Source organism: Peromyscus eremicus, chromosome 2, assembly GCF_949786415.1.
Source record: "Peromyscus eremicus chromosome 2, PerEre_H2_v1, whole genome shotgun sequence".
In the NCBI taxonomy this organism is placed as follows: domain Eukaryota; kingdom Metazoa; phylum Chordata; class Mammalia; order Rodentia; family Cricetidae; genus Peromyscus; species Peromyscus eremicus.
The window spans coordinates 9585584-9606092 of record NC_081417.1 but is presented as its reverse complement, the minus strand read 5'-3'; the positions used below and the strand labels follow the sequence as shown (position 1 = coordinate 9606092).

The window sequence follows — 20509 nt, the reverse complement described above, 5'->3', positions numbered from 1 at the left end:
TTACCTAGGCTAAGGTGGGAATTTTGGTGATACAGCTCTATGTAAGTCATCCATGTACCTATAAATAACTCGTCTTTCATAAGTAACTTCAATAAACTTACTGGTTCACTAAGCTAGTGGAGATAGTTTGGACTGTTGTCACACCTCAGGTAAATAGGCATTTGTTTTCAACATTCCAGAAAAAGTCATATAACAGAGCTCAAGAAATTTGGAATTCATCAAAACAAAGAACTCTCCCCAGCTATTCTGTGAAAAGGTGGAGGATGACAGATGTGGTGAAGTTGATAAATATAAAAATAACAAAAGCACTAAAAGCCAAGAAATGCTGTCAGCTTTTAGAGCAAAAGTCAAGGAGAGATCCTCTCTCCCAGTATCTGCAAAGGAGTGTACCCTTACTGACCCATGATTTTGTATCAGGAACACTTGTGTCAGACTTCTGTTCTGTAGGTAAATGATGGCATTATGCATTTGTGTTCTTGTAAGTCCCGACATCTGTGATGATTTATCATAGCAGCAATAGAAAGCCAATCCATCCAACAGTATAAAGCACATAAGGATGGACACATTTTAGCACCTGAGTTCAGTTCCCTGCACTGTTGGGTAGTTGTGAACTCAAGCTCACCATCTTCTTCTCTGGGCACCCACACACAAGTGGCATTCACTCACACACACAGATACACATACATACAAATAATTAAAAAAAACTACACTACAAATATCTAGCCACAGAACAAAACAGAACACCACTCACTGAATCAGCTTTATTTCTGTAGCAACACAGTTGGAGCAGGTAGCTTTGTGTCTGCTTCTGCCATCTGTGATGCCTGAAATCACTGGGAAAAAACCATCTGAGCAAAGAAGGCAGTTCTAAGGGCTTTCATTGGGCTGTGGTTGCCAGGGGAACCATTTTACTTGGTAATCAGTGTGTTTCGTTGCCTCTGTTGCTTCTGTTTAATTCCCACAGACACTCACACACAGAGCGGGTCCATGGAAAACACCGGGAAGGAAAAGAGGAAAGCCTTGAATAATAACTTCAACGAGAGAAAAGCTGGACAACTCATTCCTATAAAGCAGAAGAAAATGTAAAAATTAAATAACTTTGATTTTGTCTAAGCTCAATAGAATGGGATTTATAAATTAAATATGAGATGTATTTTTTGTCTGTAGCAAATTTGCAGAGTCAAGTAAGGTTCCCTAGAATTCCTATACAATGATTTGGATGGAAAGGTACTGCTTCAGCAGCAAGCCAAGGCTGTCTTTGTAAATCAGTGCCCCACCTCTTTCCCCCTCCCTTCCCCTCTTCTTTCTCCATCTCCTTCCCTCTTCCTCTCTCCCCAACATGTTTGGTTTTCTTAGAATTTTTTCATTCATAATCTATGAAAAAATGAAGTGTTGTGGTAATGTGGAGCATTCAGATCTCTTAACTGTTGTGTAGAACCACGGGCTCATTTGCACAGCCAAGGAACTGATCCTCAGGGAGAAGGGGAACAGACTCTGTTTGGAATTAGGAAATGAAGGAAATTCTTAGGGAGAGGATGGGTCAGGTAGAGACTGTTTCATGTGATGTGGGTTGAGGTCCTTAGGGTCCTTTTCCTTCAAGAGCACAGGAGCTGTTGTTTGATCACAGCCAGATTATCACAGCAGTGGAGTCCAGCCCTGCAGATGACTGAGACTGTCATCCCACGCTGGCACTGCTCAGCCCCACAGGGCTAGTTCTGGAGGCAAATCTCCCTCCCCCTCTCCCTCTCCATCTCCCTCTCCCCCTCTCCCCATCTGTCTGTCTATCTATCTATCTATCTATCTATCTATCTATCTATCTATCTATCTATCTATCTATCTTTCAGATTCAGGACCATGCAAGCCTGTTCCCAGTCTTAGGTGTCAAGGCTAATAGTGTAGGTGCTTTGATTTCTTGCATTTAAACCATTTTAAGACACATTGTTGGGAGAATAACTATATTTAAAAACGTCTTGGTCAGAGAGACTGTCAGGAAGGCAGTGATAAAACAGGCACAAGATGAAATGTCAGAGTAAATTTCCTGCGCAAGTGCATTCGTGAGTATGTTCATGGAGCTATGGATGTACTGTTGCTTACATTCATCCAATTCAGTGAGAACTCCACCTTCTCTTTACTTTTCAGCTCAGTGAGATTCTTGAGCTGTGCACTTGTAAAACATGAAGTGTGGGATGTATTGATTTAGATTCTGTCTTAAAACTTAACAGCTGATAAACATAAAATACTGAATTCAGATTAGTATATAGTCTTAAAATTAGTTTAAAAACACATATCAGATAAAAATTAAATGAGGATATTCAAGCAATAGAATTTCTGGACTCTTTAAAGTAAATGAGAATAAACTTAAAAGACATAAAGAAGGCAGGGAATGCAGCTCAGTGGATGGAATGCTGCATAGCACTCCTGAAGCTCTGGGTTTGTTCCCCAGCACAACACAGTGGGGTGTAGTTAGAATGCCAGAATGTCAGAGGTGGAGATGGGAGGGTCAGAAGGCCCAGCTCATTCTCAGTTACACAGAAGCCAGCTTGGGCTACAACAAAAGCAAGTCACCTAATTACCAAATCAATAAATTATCTGAATAGACACTTAAAAATACAAATCACACACACACACACACACACACATATAATTTTAATAGACACTTAAGAATACAAATATATATATATATATATATATGTAGAGAGAGAGAGATTTCTCTCTCTCTCTCTCTCTCTCTCTCTCTCTCTCTCACACACACACACACACACACACACACACACACACACACTGGAGTAATATTCATCCATATAGATGAACATCACAAAAAATGAGTGAAACTAGAGAACATCATGTTAAGCATGTAAGACACAGGAAGAAAATGCTGCATTTTTTGTCATATGAGGAAACTGAGATAAAAGAGAAGACTTGAAAGCAGTGAAAGCAGTGAGGGATGAATATAGACTAGAAAGGATTAGAGAAGGGAAGGGAAGGAGGAGAGAGGGAAAGATGTTGGAAGAAGTGCAGACAGAGATGATCAGTGTATGACGTATGCATATGAAAAATACCACTGTGAATTCCTTTACTGTCTATAATAGATATGCTAATAATTATAATAGCAATAGCTAAACAGTTTTTAGAATGATAGGTATGGTCATTGATTCTTCTTTGTCTTAGGTTGAGGATAAGAACAATGGCTCCTAACACCCATGCACTTAGCACACAGACGGTCTGCTGAATTTCCATTGTGTGTGTTCAGATATTGCCAATGGTGCTGCTGCTGTACATTTTCCTATTAAATTTGGATGAAAACTTTTGAAGCAAGAACTAGTTAAAGATGGTGTGTTCAGATTTGAGAGCAAAGAGTTTTAATCTCCTCTTCCAATTGAGGTTTTCTTTGTGCAAGGAAACATCCTCATTTTTACAAAAGCCCCAGTTCAAGAGAGACAGAGACAGACAGAGAGAAAGGGGGAAGGGAGAGACAATATCTGGCATTTTAACTTTCTCTGTGTTTGGTCTAGACTGACTCTGATACAGGTTGAGCACCCCTAGCACAGAATCTGACATGTTTCAAAGCATGACAATTTTTAAAGGATGGCAGTGGTGGCTCTCTCTCTCCCTCTCCCTCTCCCTGTCCCTCTCTCTCCCTCTTCCTGTCCCTCTCCCTGTCCCTCTCTCCTCTCAATCCCCCCTCCTCCCTCTCCCCCCTCTCTCCCTCTCTCTCCCTCTCCCTCCCCCCTCTCTTTTAGCAGTGGCTTCTCTTTCTCTTACACTGAAGAGAAATGGCTTCTAAGGTCACTCTATGTCAGAGGTAAAACTGAAGTGACTTCCTAACGCTTGTTAAACCCAACTCTGCCTTTTGTTTAAGACATAGTTCTTGTAGTCCAGAGTGGACCTGAACTTTCTATGTAGTTAAGGTAGACAAGAATGATTATATTAGTTACATATCTATTATTGCGACAAAATACCATGACCAAAAGCAACCTAGAAAAGTTTACTTTATTGTACACTTCAAGGGTGTGGGGATGGGTTCAGTCCTCCATGGCAGGGAGGCATGGCAGTGGGAGCATAAGGGCTGCCAGTCAGGAAGCAGAGAGAAAGAGAGAGAGGAGAGAGAGAGAGAGAGAAAGAAAGAAAGAGAGAGAGGGAGGGGGAGGCTCTCAACCTCAAAATCCAACTTCTAAAGGTTCCATTACCTCCCTAACAGCACCACTAACTAGGAACTGGAGACCAAGTGTTCAAATCATGAGCCTATGGGAGTTCTCAGTCAAACCACCACAATGACCTTGAACTTCTCACCTTCCTGTCTCCACCTCCCAAAAGGTGGGATTATAGGTATGCATTACTGGACAGTGCTAGGGATTGTATCCAGAGTCACATGCCTGCTAGGAAAGTCCTCTATCAACTGAACTACATTCCCAGCCTTTCAAAGCATGAAAGTGTTTGGATACTGGCAAGGTATTACAGGTCAACATAGTTATATGGAGGTTTGCTGAGTCTCACAGAAATTAGTGGAACCACATGGAGGTTAACCTTTGTAAGATAGCACAGCTTTAAGTGGAGATGTAGAACTTAAAGATAGGCAAAATTCAGAACCTTTTCATCTTTCCACTATGTTTTGTGTCATTTGACCTTTTTATTTGGAAAATATTCAGAAGATATAACCATGAAATGACATTTTAAGTTGATGAAAACTGATCTGGTACCTAACCTGTTGGATGTGTTCTCTTGTTCTGATGAATCTGTGTAATGCGCACAATCATCTCTTACTGTCTCCAAAGCACTGTAGTGATCATCACAAGTGGACTACATTACTTACTTCTCTGCCAGTTCTAGGGAATAGAAACCTGAAGTCTGGGGGTGTGTGTCTAACCACACAATCACAGCAATAAAATGAATGCCAAGCACAGTGAATACAATCTAGTTGTGTGCTTTTGCGTTGATGAGTCAGGCTATTTTAGAACAAGAATTATCACATTTGTGATAAGAACAAGAAAAACAACAAAATATACTTTTTAAAGCTAGAAGTAAGTTGATATTTTTAAATTATCATTTGAATATTTGAACTAGTTTTGAACAAGGATGGAGTGGGAGAGCAATGAAGGAGACACAGAAGGTGCCTGAACTGGCTCACCCCACTAACCAGATCGGTGAAACCCTAACTGTCATCATAGAGCCTTCATCCAGTAACTGATGGAGGCAGATGCAGAGATCCACAGCCAAACACCAGGCCGAGCTCCAGGAGTTCAAATGAAGAGAGAGAAGAGGGATTCTATGAGCAAGAGGCATCAAGATCATGATGGGGAAACCTACAGAGACCACCAAACCAAACTAGTAGGAACTCTAGTTGAATTTTAGGCCAACATCTGTGGAGCCTCCACAGGACTGGACTAGGCCCTCTGCATAAGTGAGACCGTTGTTTAGCTTGATCTGCTTAAAGGGCCCCTGGCAGTAGGATCAGGATCCATCCTTGGTGCATGAGTTAGTTGGCTTTTTGGAGCCCAGTACCTATGGTGGGACACCTCACATAGCCTTGATGCAGGGGGAGGGCCTTGGACCTGTCTCTACTGAATGTACCAGGCTCTGCTGTCTCCCCATGGAAGGTCTTACCTTCTTGTAGGAGGAAATAGGGGGTAGGTTGGGGAGGAAGGTTGGGGGGACTGGAGGAGGGAAGAGGGGGATATGTGATTGGTATGTAAAATGAATAAAAAATTTCTTAATAATAAAAAAAGGAGAAGAAAGTAGGTTGAGCAAGGTATGGGTAGCAAGACAGCAAGCAGGATCCCTCCATGGCCTGATTCCAGGTTCGTGCCCTTTGCAAGTTCCTACTTTTGATGATGAACTGTTATATGCAACTGTGAGTAAAATAAAGCCTCTCCTCCCCAAGTTGCTTTTTGGTCATGGTGTTTCATTGCAGCAATAAAAACCTTAACTAAGACAGCATCCTATGGGATTCCTACCTCTAAACCAGGGCTGCATCAAGCACTTGGCTCCTTAGCAACAGAATGTGACAGAAGAGATGGAATAGTCTCCTGAGAAGAGACTGGTCGCCACGGCAGGTAAGATTCCATGTTTGTTGTAGACTTGTTAGAGTCACTGTCAGTTTTCACTGGCTGGAAGATACAAACTACGGTGAAGTAGGAGTCCAGGCAGGGGAAAGTGAACTCTCAAAGAACCGTGTTAGTTCCTTTTGCTTCTCTCTAACTATGATGCCTAGTAGAAACAATATGAGGGACAGAGAGATTTGTTTTGACTCATGCTGGTCACATCACAGAGGCCCCAGGAAACACCTAGGGAGGCCAGAGTTAAGAGACAGATTATAACTTCAAAAGGCTCATTCCTAGTGAACCATTTTTATTAGTTAGGCCTGACCTCCACAGCTTCCAAAAATAGCACCACAAACTGGAGAATAAACATTCAAAACATGGAAAGGACATTTCAGATTCAAATCACTAGGAACTGAAAATAGCTTCCAGCAAGAAACTGGAGTCCCATCCCTAAAGCCTCCAGAAAATGAATTCTACCTGTAACCTAAGGCAGTTTAGAAAAAGGTATTTTAGTGAGCCTCTGAGGAGCACACAACCCATCAACAACTGCATTGCATACTGGGAGACCTTGGAACACAGAACCTCAAAGGGAGATGCTCAGATTCCTGTCTCATAGACACCGTGAAGTAACAAATGAGTGTGGTCTAGATAGGTCTGTTTGTTAAGCAGCAATTGGGGACCAATACATGTAAGGACCAATGTGGGTGCACTTTTCGCATGTTTCTCTGAAAGGAAAAACAGTAGTATAACCTTGCAAATGGACACTATAGATACTTCGGATGTGCTCCTAATGCTGCTCCTCTGTCCACCTTCTGGTTTTCCCAGACCTCCATTTCTTACATTATCATTTTACTCATCTGTGGATCACTGCCATCTGCTTAAGTAGTAGGTTGGTGGTGACTCACAAAGAGATGCCCACTCCTAACGCCAGGAGCCTGTGCTACCTTTCTGGGGAAAAGAGACCTTATAGATGAGATTACATTAAGGCTTTAGGGATGTAGAGATGGCCTCGGACCTCGGCAATGGGCTCCAAATGCAAATACAGGTGTGTATCCTTGTAATAGAGTTGTGGAGGGGTACTGGGGCCAAAGGGAAGAAGCAGAGGCCATGGGACTGGAGAGTTTGAGGCCAGTGCTGCAGGCACTAGTAAAGCAACCCTGCCAGCCACCAGCCACTGGAGGAGACAAGGAACTCATATGCCCTACAGCCTCCCAGCGGGGGCATGATGCTGGTAATTGCTGATTTTGGACTTGTGGATTCCACAACTTTTGAGAAAATATATTTCTCTTGTTTTTGGCCACTCAGAGATTGGTCATTTGCTGCAACAGTCATAGGGCAATAAACACATTTACAAAGTTGTGTTATTTCTTTCACCATAGGAGAAACCTGTCTTAACCTTTCTTTCTCCCAGTGATTCCTCCTTAGAGCAAAGTCCTCGCAATAGCTCCAAGTACTTAGAGGCTCCAGTGTGCATCTCTCACACTCTTGAATCTGTTTGGCTTTTGGGATGCTGCCACAATTTCTCCTTCATGTTGTCAAGGAACCTGCTTCACCTAGTCCCTGGGCGGCTGCTGTCATATCTGGTCAGTCACTTCCTTGAAACCTGTTCTTTATTTGTCAGAGACACAGGTGTGGTTTGGGGACTCTTCTTTGATGTCCTGTACTGGTCCCACCCCCCACCACCCAAGGATGGGTGCTCCAGGTGTTTCTCTTATGCTTCCTGTGGAATTTCACCAGGCTTCAAGACAGCCTGCTTCCAAATACTTCAAATTCATTATATGACCCAGATCTTTTCCTTGCATCTAACCTTGTCTATGTATCTGCTGACTCAAACCTGTCCATTGAGTTGCAGTCTGAAATGTAACAAATCTGGAAGCAACTCCCCACTTTCACCAAACACCAACAGTGCAGTGTGGGGTCTTCATGGTTTCATGATATCTTACTTCCAAGCCATCAGCCAATCCTGCCGTTTCTGTCGTCCAAGCATCCCAAGAACCCAATCACTTCCCACCATACGTGTTGCCAACACCTTGGGTCATGCCGCCTTCATTTTGTTCCTGGATCACTCAGGGACTGTTTTGATGATTTCTCGGCCTGCACCTGGCATCTTTGTCACACCATCCACAGCACAGCAGACAGCATGTCCTCTTATACTCTGAGTAAGTCACACCATGGTTCTGTGGTGAGTTTCCATAACACATCAGCTTTTCATGACCTGCGTAGCATCTTTGATGTCCCCACTGTTTCTCTGTCTTACTTTGCCCACTATTACTGCCCACGACGCCCCCACACTCCCTGACAGTGCACACTACTCCCCAGCCATTCTTCCATCCTCTCTGGGGTTTCTTCCCTGCAGGCTCATGCTCACTCCTTTACTCCTTTGGATGTCACATTCCTCAGCATTTGGTCAAAACAGCTACTCCTTCCAATGTTCCCAAAGTACCTTCCTTGTTTGGCCTTTCCCCTCAGCACTTAAAATAGCTGAATAGCTTCCTTTTATGTACTTAATAGTACCCTGGTTAGAATGTAAGCCCATAAAGGACAGGGAATTTTTACCAGACAAGTACCTAGCCTGGGATAGAATTCACCCAATACCTGTGAAGTAAATGAGTATATGAGCATATTACATGACATATTGTAAATAGCAGAAAGTATGAGCAAACTAAATGCAATGTGAATAAATAAATGAATAATCATTGAAAAGACTGATAAAGCTAATCCATCATTACCATGCATCAGTGTGATGATTTCAGAGAAGATAAACTGGGCTCTGATTTAGAGGACTATTTTTAAACCACCTTGTGTAAAACCTTTGTGGCTATAAATAATTTTGTATGCCTTCAAAACATTTCTGGAGAGGTGGAACAGGGCTTTATTTTTTTTTTTACCTCCTTATTTAATTGTGGAAACTGCTTAGAATATTACTTGTATCATTCATCTGTGGTACTGATTCTTCCCTTATGTTCTAGAGTCAGGACCAGCAGATTCTCAGTAAGGAAGGAAGTGCCCTCATCTGGGACCTATGTGACCCTTAGAACCCACTGAGCAGAAAGAGATTCCAATGTCCACGTTTGTGTGTTTTGTGCAGGACAGGTTCAGCCCTGAAATTAAATCCTTACCGATCTGCTTTCCTTGTAGCATGCCATAATGGTCCCAGAACATTTCATCATCTGTATCCAACCGAGGTATGTTGATTCCAGTGCACAGTAATCAAAGATGACTAATATAACGATTGAGAAAAGAGCTGCCTATAAGGCCTGACAATGTGAAACTTTGTGAAAAGACATTAGGTTTAGCTGCCTGCAGCATAGAGATGTCAGCCAGGTCTGCTGCCTCCCAGTGCTGACATCACATTGGTGGCTTTTCTTTACAGACAGAAACTACATTATGCTGTCATTAAACTAAGGTCAAAGTCAGAATGTAGCAGCAAAACTAATAGGATGTGTATATGGATGAATATTATTTGAGAAATACAACATGGCCTGACATGAATGTAGAAAGGGTTAACACAATGCAAAAGCATAAGTGCATGCTCCCACTAACTTCCTGTGCCAAGTGGCTGCAGTCAGAAGACAGGAGAACAGCCACCATAAGTCAACTTTAAAGTCCAGTCCAGAGAAAATGAGTTTTATGATTGATCTTGTAAACTGCTTTACTTTTCCATGCATCTCTTCTGTGTGCTGTGTTAAAAACAGGAACATAGACATTGAAGTGAATGCAGACTTTTCTATGTCAAAAATGTTTCATCAGAAGACATCACATCTTAATAGAATTACATTTTTATGATGCGACTACAAACCAGTTTATTACACTTTTGTTTGTGTTTATTGTTTATTTACTTTTGAGTCTGACTAATTAATGCATATCATACTATGGATATAAAGAATATTGACAGAACTGCCCACTTCTGTTACATATATTTGCTCACAGTTTTAGAGCTTATAAACAATTCTTCTGTCTATTATATTAATCATCTTTGCTTGTTGTGCATTAGAACAAATAAACTTGGATTGGCTGTAAATGATGAAATGGTCTGGAACAACTGTGGCATGTTACAAGGAAAACCAATGAGTGAGAGCTAAATCATAAGCTCCTTAAGGGCAAGAAATTAATTCAAATTTGTGTTTGTTTCTTCAAAGGCTACTGAGTGCAAAGTAAACCTTAACTTTTTCTCATCAGTAAAAATTGAATTTTGATTCCCTGGGGAGAACAGTGAGATAGAGGATGAAGCCTTGGAGGGAAGCACTGTGGGGAGGAAGCAGTATGGAAGAATACAATGTGAGGAGGAAGCAGTGTGGGGAGGAAGCAATGTGGGGAGGAAGCAGTGTGGGGAGGAAGCAGTGTGAGGAGGAAGCAGTGTGGAGAGGAAGCAGTGTGGGGAGGAAGTAGTGTCAAAGAATGAAATGTGGGTAGGAAGCAGTGTAGGGAGGAAGCAGTGTGGCGAGGAAGCAGTGTGGGGAGAATGCAGTGTGGGGAGGAAGCAGTGTGGGGAGGAAGCAGTGTGGGGAGGAAGCAATGTGGAAGAATACAGTGTGGCGAGGAAGCAGTGTGGGGAGAAAGCAGTGTGGGGAGGAAGCAGTGTGGAAGAATGCAGTGTGGGGAGGAAGCAGTGTGGGGAGGAAGTAGTGTGGGGAGGAAGCAGTGTGGGGAGGAAGCAGTGTCAAAGAATGAAATGTGGGTAAGAATCAGTGTAGGGAGGAAGCACATCTGAGAAGACAAGCTCATGTTCAAATCCATCCATGAGCACTCTGAACTTCACAGACAATGTGAATCTTTGACCTAATAAAATTCCATTATCACTTGAGGGCAAGGGAGACAGCAGATCGTGAGATGTGAAGCTGAAAATTGGAATCATAAGGTGAAGAAGTTTGAAATTCTTGTGGTAAAGTTTTGTTGGGTATTGACAAATTGGTTTTAGTTTGATCTCTATCAGCACTGTATAAAAATAACTTTTTTTTTACATTATCAAGCCAACCAATATTACTTGTAGGTAAATGAACAGCTCTTGCCCTTGTATTTTGATTACAGAAGATGATTTTCTTTTTGGAGTAAATAAAGCTTTACTTTTCAGATGGGTCTAATGATTATATCAAGGACATTCCAAACCAAGCTACCCATTATCTCAGTAGAATGCCCATAACTTCACAGCAAGTATTATCTCTGCTTCAGTGGGATTGCCCTTGCCAAGGCCCTCCTAGATGAATACCTGAGATGCTCCCTGTATCCTGATGTTATGTCTGAACTGGTAAGCCTGCTCATTTTAGCCTTTGCACAACACATTTCTCTATTGCAGAAAGCTTTAATTCTAGAAGACTTTACCTTTGGGAAGAAGAAATGAGTAATAATACTTGAAATATGAATATTAATAAGGGTAGGCTAACTACTATATAAACAACTGCAAATTTCCCTGTTTCAATGCATACATTTTATTTCCTAATCAATTTATTATCCCACTGGGACTGGGAGCTGTAGGATAAGTTGGGCCAAGTCTAGACAGGAGAGGCCTCATATTTCATCAGGCAGAAGCTATAGCCCAGGGATTACCTCGCTACAGAAATGTGACCTAGCCGAGTGTCCAGGAAAGGATGCAACATCGGCTGAGAGGGAGACTTGCATTTTTAAGCATGATGACATAAGGTAGTTGTAATGAAATTCATCAAGTTATAAAGTGATTCTGTGATGGAACCCTGAAATGGAATGTAAGTAGCTGTCATAGCTAGGGTTTCTATTGCTGTGAGGAGACACCAGGACCACGACAACTCTTATAAAGGAAAAACATTTAAGTGGGCAGCTTACATTTTTAGATGTTCAGTCCTTTAGCACCATGATGTGACATGGCAGCATGCAGGCAGATATGATGCTGGAGAAGTAGCCAAGTATCCTACATCTTGACTTACAGGCAACAGGAAGGAGTCTCATGTCACACTGAGGGAAACTTGAGCAGAAGAGACTTCAAAGTCCACCCCCACAGTGACACACTTCCTCCAACAAGGCCACACCTACTTCAACAAGGCCACACCTGCTAGTAGTGCTGCTCCCTTTAGGGCCCATTTTCTTTCAAACCACCACAGTTGCTTAGAGTTGAAGACAAAGAGATTTTTGTTTTGCCTCAGCCAGTGTATATTAGAGGAAAAGCAGGATAGATGCCTCTGGGTGATTAGTTCAGAATCCGTCAAAGCTCCTGCTCCTGCTATACTTTTCCTAACAAAATGTGGTTGCCTTCCTTCCCTTTACTGAGGGAGCTCCGTGTAGGCTTATTGAGTTTGACTTCCCCTTCCTCTAAAATTTCCAGGTGAGAAATGATTCTAAAGAAATTGAAAGCTTTGGTCTTTATGTTTATGATCCTTTTGAGATCTTCCCTATACAGTTTAAAATTGTTCTGGGGAAAAAATCTGAAAGAATAATCAAACATTTCTCAAGAAATTATGAAGATGTTAGATATTTTTTAAAGGAGACTGCTAGAATTTATATAACTACCAAATAGTTTCTTACTTGCATGCTTGTATCATGGACACGATACATTGTTATTCTTAATATTGTTGAAACAGAACAGTCAGCATATTAATTCTGCCTAAAGAATATATTTGCTTATATTTGAACATATTTAAGAAATAAATTTATGACTAAATTTCTGTGTAAAGAATTGCTTTGGCTTATTTAATTATTAATGTGCAGTTGAAATGTTCATTTTGTTCCCTTTAGCAACATTTCCTGTAAATATTCGCTAATTATTGAGTTACCTTGTTCCTTACATTTCTTGAAGTTTACTTAAACATAAATATTATTTCTAGGAAGATGTACAATTGGTCTCTGTGTTATGTGTGAAGTTCATGTGCCAAACTTTCAAAAACTTAATCAACATTCTGGGATTCTCAATAATCAGCAGCCACAGAAAATAGATTGTGTGTTTCTCGGAACTGAGCTGACTAAGGACTGTGTAAACTGCAAACAGCACGTCTTTGCTGGAAATCACATTGTCAGCATCAAATTAGCATCCTTGAAATCAGGAGCTAGATCCATTCCACAGCCACAGTGTTGCCTTTAACCCAGGGTGGTTTCCTAGGCAATGTATCCCTCCTTTCAATCTCTTCCTTGCCTCAAGAGGGAAGTTGAAATCATGGCCAAAGAGATGCTTTCACTATTTGCAATGACTGGCATTGCACCTACAAGCTAAGATAAGAAACATTTCAAAGAGAATAATGCCTCAATATTAAGCTACTACATTTCCATGTTTATTCATTAACCATCATAAAATATTCAATTTTAAAATCAGTACAGATTGTGTTGCTAGAGGGGAGAAAAATATAGTATTTGTTTTCTCTTTTATTAAAAGCATATATATTAGTAATATCTATGAGTTAGGAAACAGGTGATTGAACTTATGCAATATGTGAGGGACACAAAGCAGAGGACATATGATTGGAAGCTCTAAATACCAGTTGTCTTGACCAGTGTGGCTCTCACCCACACCCTCTGTTGTCATCAGTTTGCTGCTCTATGCTGTCAGCTTGGATTCCAGTCGCGTTCCAGTGGCTTTTAAACAAGAGTTAAAGACCACAGAGAAGCTCTGGTCCAGGAGGAGCACTCTTAACACCTGCCACTGTGTCTTAAAGGGCTTAAATGCCACTTAAATCTTCAAGGGCTGTAGGATAATGAAAATGTCCTCCTCTAAGTCATCAGAGATGCCTATGTTGCTTATTAGGATACAAGCAGTGCTCTTCTTCCACAATGTTACTTGATAAAATTCTTTTCCAAACAAAGCATTTTTCTTCAGAGCAGCGTGGGGTGTCAGGTTTTGTATTGTGTCCTTTTAAAAAGACAGATGCAAAAGCAAATGCAGAGAGAATTGGGAATGGTGTTCAGGACAGAGGGCTGAAATAACTGCAAAATAAGAAGAAGAAGGTGCTTGCAATCCTGGGGCATAAGGTCTGTGTCCTGTGTACGTCCTTGTTCATGAGGAAGCACACTGCAATGGCCTGAGGAGACATGGGGTATCAGGGCTCTCAAGGACGAAAGTCCTGGTTATGTCACTAAGAAAGTCTTTGTTGGGCCAGGCAGTGGTGGCACATGCCTTTAATCCCAGGACTTGGGAGGCAGAGACAGGCGGAACTGTTGTGAGTTCGAGGCCAGCCTGGTCTACAGAGCTAGTTCCAGGACAGCTAAGGCTGTTACACAGAGAAAACCTGTCTCAAAAACAAAACAAAACAAACAAACAAACAAACAAAAAGGGAAATCCTTTGTTACTGGCTAGTTTCCATACTGTTGTACTGTTGTGACTTATCTGAGAGAAACAAAGGATATGAGATTATGTTGGCCTATGGTTTCAGAGGATCGTAACTCATCATGCTGGGGGAGGCTGATGAGTTCATAACCATAGGGGCATGTGGCAGTGGTGGTTAAAGCATTACACACCAGGAAATAGACAGCAAGGCTGGAACCAGAGTCCAAGTGTAACTTTCAAAGGCCAGCCCTCAGTTATCAGTTCTACCAGGAAGCTCTCATGTCCTGGGAGTCTCACAGTTTCTGAAGTAGTTACAGCAGCTGAGGAGAAACATCAAAAGATAATGCTGTGAGAGACATTTTATATTCAAACTGTAACAGCCATCAAGTGCATCACACATGTTAGTGGAAGATGAGGGGAGTCTAGAATTCAGAGAAGAGTCAATGGGTAGCAGTTGAGGCATAGGCCAGAAGCAGTGTATAAGCCAAGGTTGTTGTAGCTGGTTGTCCTTCTCCACAGACATTCAAGAAGATGCCCCCAATGTCCCAAGGGAGCTGCATCATCTCGAGCTGCAATGAAACAGTGGACCCAAGTGATGCAAGGCAGAAGCTGTAGGAGACTGGAGAGACAGTGCCTGGTACCACTCAGAAAGCTCCTTCTGTCAACCCCTGCTGTGCTGTCTGAACTGCAGAAGAGCCTTTTTTAGGCATGCCTATCCAAGGACTGCTGGAGGCAGGGGCATATTTACTGTAGAACCTCTTGGTGGATGACCAAGTCTTTACTGTGCCTGCGTGGTGATTTGGCTTCTCCTTCTTCCCAGTTCCACTTCCTTTATGTCCTGTCTATAGACACTGACCCTTAATAAATGTCCAGCACACCAGCCTTTACCCAGGTGTCTTCTGGATAACCCATCACAGCCACAACCCCTGAGGTTATTGGTGTTGTTGAGCAAACCAAAAGTGGCTCTGCTGGTGTGGATCCTGACTTCACCAATTGCACCTCCACCTTACACTGTAAACTCCTGTTGAAGTGGCTGTGTATACAGGAAAGGATGTGAATGCCCAGAATGATCAAACTCTTGCTGTGTTTTTATAGACCACAAAGCAGATGAACAGGATTAAACATTGGGTTGGTAGAACTTGAAGCCTCCTGCAGTTTTTCGGTGAAATATAGAAAATGCCAGCAAGCAGAAGCAGCAGAATAATTGGATCCTAGTAAAAGCTGATTATTGAGTAGGCAGTGTTGGCTCAAATCCCCTGGAGATTTAGTGAATGTTCCTAAAATCATCCACAGATGCTTCTATTTCCATAAAACTGAAGTTCATATAAGGAGCCAGAGATCTTTGCTTAAATATCGCTTGTGATAGGAATTTGATCATTTTTATGTGGTTTCCTAATATCAGATGTTTTTAGAACCCAATACATACAGGCAAATATCTAGTAGATAATGCTCTTCATTGGGCATTTTCTATCTGCTTTTACTGGAATAGAACATAACTCTGATTCTTCCATTTGTGTATGGTATTGCTTTAGGCAAGACATTTAGTCTCCCAGTGTCTTAATTTTCTCAGCTATAAAATGGATATGATAATAGAATAGGTGATACATACAAAGAACTGAAGAAAAGGTGTGCTCCTAAGCCATTCCAGGTTGTTGTCATTGTGGCTTGTTATGCTCTTCTGTTTAATACCATATCCAACAAAAACAACCCATAACTTAAATGTGGCTTGGAGAAAACCAGATTATTAACATTATAATATAGTTAACAGCCGGGCAGTGGTGGCACACGCCTTTAATCCCAGCACTCGGGAGGCAGAGGCAGGCGGATCTCTGTGAGTTCAAGGCCAGCCTGGTCTCCAAAAGCGAGTTCCAGGAAAGGCGCAAAGCTACACAGAGAAACCCTGTCTCGAAAAAACCAAAAAAAAAAAAAATATATATATAGTTAACATTAATAATATAAATACAATCTCATTAGAGATTTCTTTGGTTTTAATCACATTTTTTTTCCTCTGAAAGGTTTGGTTTATATAACCTATAGGACAATTTGTGAATAAAATGGGAGTTTCTAAAGAAGATAGAATTATCCAGAATCACAAAAAAAGAAATGGGTAACAGAAAGGAGGAGGCAAGACCACTTTACACAGCTGGATTCATCCAGAGAGTACCACACATCCTTGCATGGGTCATTAATCATACCCTAGGCCTGAAACCCATGAGATCATCCTTTGGCTGCTATGTAGATGAACTCTAAATGGCATAGGATATATGGCTTTTTCTTCCTTCTAAGCTTATTATTGATCTGCCTCTAAGCATAACCAAAATTAAATTCTAGTTACATAATGGTGGGCCTCATTTCTCCTGGACATTTGTCACTGACCTCAGTGACACATGCACCCTCCTCTGGCTTTCCCAATAGATGCCCTGGGACATGAAGCATTAGAGGTGGTTGAGAGTCTTTAGGAATGTTCTGACACAGGATCTTGAGTGCTAAGAGTCACTGGAGGGCTATAGCCTGATGGATGCTATTCCTACCTCCCAAGGCTCTAAGACCGGCTTGATGCTTTCTGAAGAATTTTGCTGCTTTTTGAGATTTTTGCTTATTTTGCAATGAAATTTTACTCTATAGCCCAGTCTGGCCTAGAACTCATAATCCTCCTGCCTCAGCTTTCTTACTACTTATAATTATAAGCATGTATAACTATACCCATCTACATTACTTATTTTTTTAAAAATCCTTAAACTTTGAACTTACTATTTTACATTTTAAAATGTGTGTGTGTGTGGGTGTATGTGCAGTGTGTGCGTGTGCTCATGCTCATGGTAACACATGTGTGGAGGTCAGAGGACAACATGCAGGAGTTAGTTTTCTCCTTCTACCATGTGGGTCCTGAAAACGAAACTTTGGTCCTTAGGGTTGGCAGTAAGCACATTTAGCTGCTGAGCTCTTCCACTGATTCAAACCCCATAAACTTTGAATACTTAAGCTTGCTCCCAAACCTTTGTCCAAGATGGTAGCTATGCATTTAATAATAACACAAACTGCATGGGATATTAAAGTATGTATTTCAGAGTGTTGGGCGAGGGAGCTGACCCTCCCCCTTACCAGCTGCAGTACTAGAGAAAGTAGGCCCTGCACCTTGCCTGGGCAGCACAGCAGCTCTGATCCTATTGACAAGTGAATTACCCCTGAGAATGTGAGCATGGGAGACCTGCCCCTGCCCCTCATCTGTCATATGGTGGTGTGGGCAAAGGAGAGATGTTCCTCATCCCTCACTCCCCATCCCTCACCACCTGTTACAGGTGCAAGAGCTGGTCCTGAGGTCATAAGAGTGGGAGAGCGGTCTCTCACCAGCTGCAGCACTCAGGAGAGTGGCCCCTGACCCTCACCTGGACAACATAGTAGAGGGGGCCCTGATGGTCAGGTGTGGGAGTGCTGAACCAAGGGAATGAAAGCAGGAGAACTGACCCAGCCCCTGCTCATTGCTGCAAGGGGTGAACTAGCCAAGGCAATGCTGAAAAGATCACCCTGGTGGTGAAAATGAGGGAGAGCTGTGAGCTGACCAACTCTGCAACTGCCCACGCCCAGAACCAGGGTTGAGTTGGCCTGCCCCAACATCTACCCCATCTGTGATCTGCGGGAGCATTTATGCTCAGATGCTGTTTTTACAAAGAACTGAGGACTAGACAGTAGTGAATGACTCTGTCTTTCTGCTGTGCTGTGCATTGTGGACAGTGGAGAGGCTGTGGTCTCTTGATGACAAGGCAGACAGATATGAGGCAGCCTGGCCATGCTGATTTAGATGCAGGCAGTGTGTCTTTCAAGATCAGAAAACACAGAGAGAGACCTGCAGTTTGAAAAGTGATGAAATGCCCTTGCCCTGGAAAAGGCTGTGGATTTATAGGATATCCTGTCTATGCTCAGCATCTTGCTGCAGAATGTGCAGAAAAGCAAAGGTTTCTCCTATCCATCCTAGACAGTCAGAAGTGATTTTCTCTTCATTCCTGGTTTGGTGACTGACTCCTTTATGTTAGACCAGACTTAAGCCTTAGATGATTCACAACCCATTTTTGCTCAGTATAGAGAAGCAGACAGAACTTACTTCTAGTTCTCATTAAATGTTATGCTCTCCTCATCCTATCAAATGAGATACTATAATGTAGTATCCCATATTACATAAATGAGCCTTAAATTTCTTGGGTGAGTTGCTAATGCTGGTCAAGACAGTGATTCCTTTGGTTTGGGTTGAGACACTTAGGAAGAGTTATCAGCTCACCTGCTCAACCCAGTAGAATGACTCTGTATGTTCAGAATGTGTTTCTCTAGCTGCAGAGCTGTTGAAACCAGAGAGGGCACTTTAGTTACTGCACACTTGCTGAGATTACTGTGGAGGAATAGTGGGGCTTTCATTCTTTGTTGATGAACTGGGAAAAGCAAAAGAGAAAGAGTGACTCTCATCCTCATGAGGATCTGGCTTCATGCTTCTGCACATAGAAGCATAAAATGTCTGGAAAGGAAACTGCCATATGTGATGTTATTAGCAGGTTTGAGGGGTCGTGTCTACAAACTTGTCCCTATGCCATCACTGGGGCTCTCTCCTTGTCACTGGAAAGATACAACTTGCTTTGGCTATGTCTTTATGATCATTCAAAAATTGATGATCAGGCCAAAGCAGGGACCAAGCCGTTCAGTTTGCTATATGGATTGTAAATTCCCAAGGTCAGAGTGAAGGGTAAAAGAGCCAGCCAAAGAAACCCACCCTGGCCCTGAAACGAGAGCCAGTGAAAGAAACATACTTTGGCCTCGAAACCAGAACCAAAGAAATACATCCTGACCCTGAAAACAGAGCCAAAGAAACACATTTTGGCCCTGGAACAAGATTCAGTGAAAGAAACACATTTTGGCCCTGAAACCAGAGCCAATTCTGCCCCTGACAACTAAGCATGAAGCCAACCAATCCCTGAGCAGGAAAGCTAGCAATCTGAGCTTGTCCAAGTTCAAGGGAATTGAAATGTGACCAATTCCCTCCCTGAAAATCTTCTCCCTGGAAAAACTCCACCCCTAAGAAGCCCTATATAAGCCCTGTGCCTGTTCAATTGGCAGCTGCCCTTTCCTACGCTGGCAGAGGCAGCCACTCTTTCGGATTTCTCCTCCCCAAATAAATCTCTTGAAAGAGTTTTGGGCAAATACCTTCTTTCACCAGATTGGAGCAGAATCTCTGCTGAGAACTCCCTAGTAAAGTGAAGCAGCGAAGCAACAGCTACCTCTGTAAGGAAACACCCTTAGGGGAGGGGAGAAGTAAAATCTATCAGCTGGAGCCAGAGTAGACTGCTACATTTCTGCAGGGGTTTCCCCTTTGCAGAGTGAAGCAGAGAAGCAACAATTCGGGCTGAAGCAGGGATGAAATGGACCTCTCTCCTGGGAAATTCGCTAGTGGAGTGAAGCAAAGAAGCAAGAGACATCTCCGCTGGGAAACTCCCGTGGGGAGTGGGGCAGAGCTCAGCTTTAGAGGCTCTCTCTTGGAGAGGAGGAGAATTACCACATCCTGCTGGGAGACCATCCCCCACCAGAACACAGCTTCAGGTATAGCCTGACTTCCTGACAAGTCAGGATACTTTTGAACTCACAGCTGTAGGTATCCATGATACCTCCCTTCAAAGCTGTATTACCTGACTTCTGACAGTCAGGGTACCTTTCCCTTCACCTGTAATACTTGCAGGTATAGCCTGACTTCCAACAATCAGGGTATCTTTCCCTCCAGAGCTGTAACCCTTGCACAGAGGTGATTTTAGAGAGTTTGTAGTAGAAAGATGTGCTTAGAGACCTCAGAAAACACCTTCAACATCATGGTTGAATTATTATGTTCATTTGAAACTAGTGGTGTCTATTAGGAGCAAGCCAGGACAATAAATTCTTCCCTAACTTTAAATGCTAGTGTTGCAGCCCTGGACACTGTAATTGAGGAAATAATATCAAAAGGGTTAGGGATTTCATCCACTTTGTTTGAGCCCAGGCTCTCCATGACTCCTAGAAATAGTCTCTCTGCAATGTGGAAGGGTTTATTTGCTTCCATATTAAGAGGATATAGTACTTAGATGGCAAATACTCAAAGTTCTCAAGGTTAAGTTCAGAAAAGTCAAGTCTCAAATATATAATCACTTGTTGCTTGACAATAGGGACTCATTTTTGAAAGTGTGAGGTTTGTTTGCCTTGTGTACACAGTGCAAAGTACATTTATACACATCTCGGTAGC

The 20509-nt window shown here is 42.3% G+C and overlaps 2 long non-coding RNA genes across 3 annotated transcripts; one reads left to right on the top strand and one right to left on the bottom strand.

Moving 5' to 3' along the window:
* Positions 1 to 747: 747 nt before the first annotated feature.
* On the bottom strand, positions 748 to 6545 carry LOC131904530 (uncharacterized). Its single transcript, XR_009377750.1, has 2 exons — positions 5952 to 6545; positions 748 to 1063 (listed from the first exon to the last, which is right to left on the bottom strand). It is a non-coding gene; the product is annotated as an uncharacterized LOC131904530 (long non-coding RNA).
* Positions 6011 to 15397, top strand: LOC131904529 (uncharacterized). 2 transcript variants are annotated; one of them, XR_009377749.1, is made up of 3 exons: positions 6013 to 6050; positions 9177 to 9223; positions 14779 to 15397. It is a non-coding gene; the product is annotated as an uncharacterized LOC131904529 (long non-coding RNA). The 2 variants fall into 2 exon arrangements; XR_009377748.1 differs by lacking the exon at positions 9177 to 9223 and having other exon boundaries at positions 6011 to 6050.
* Positions 15398 to 20509: the final 5112 nt, after the last annotated feature.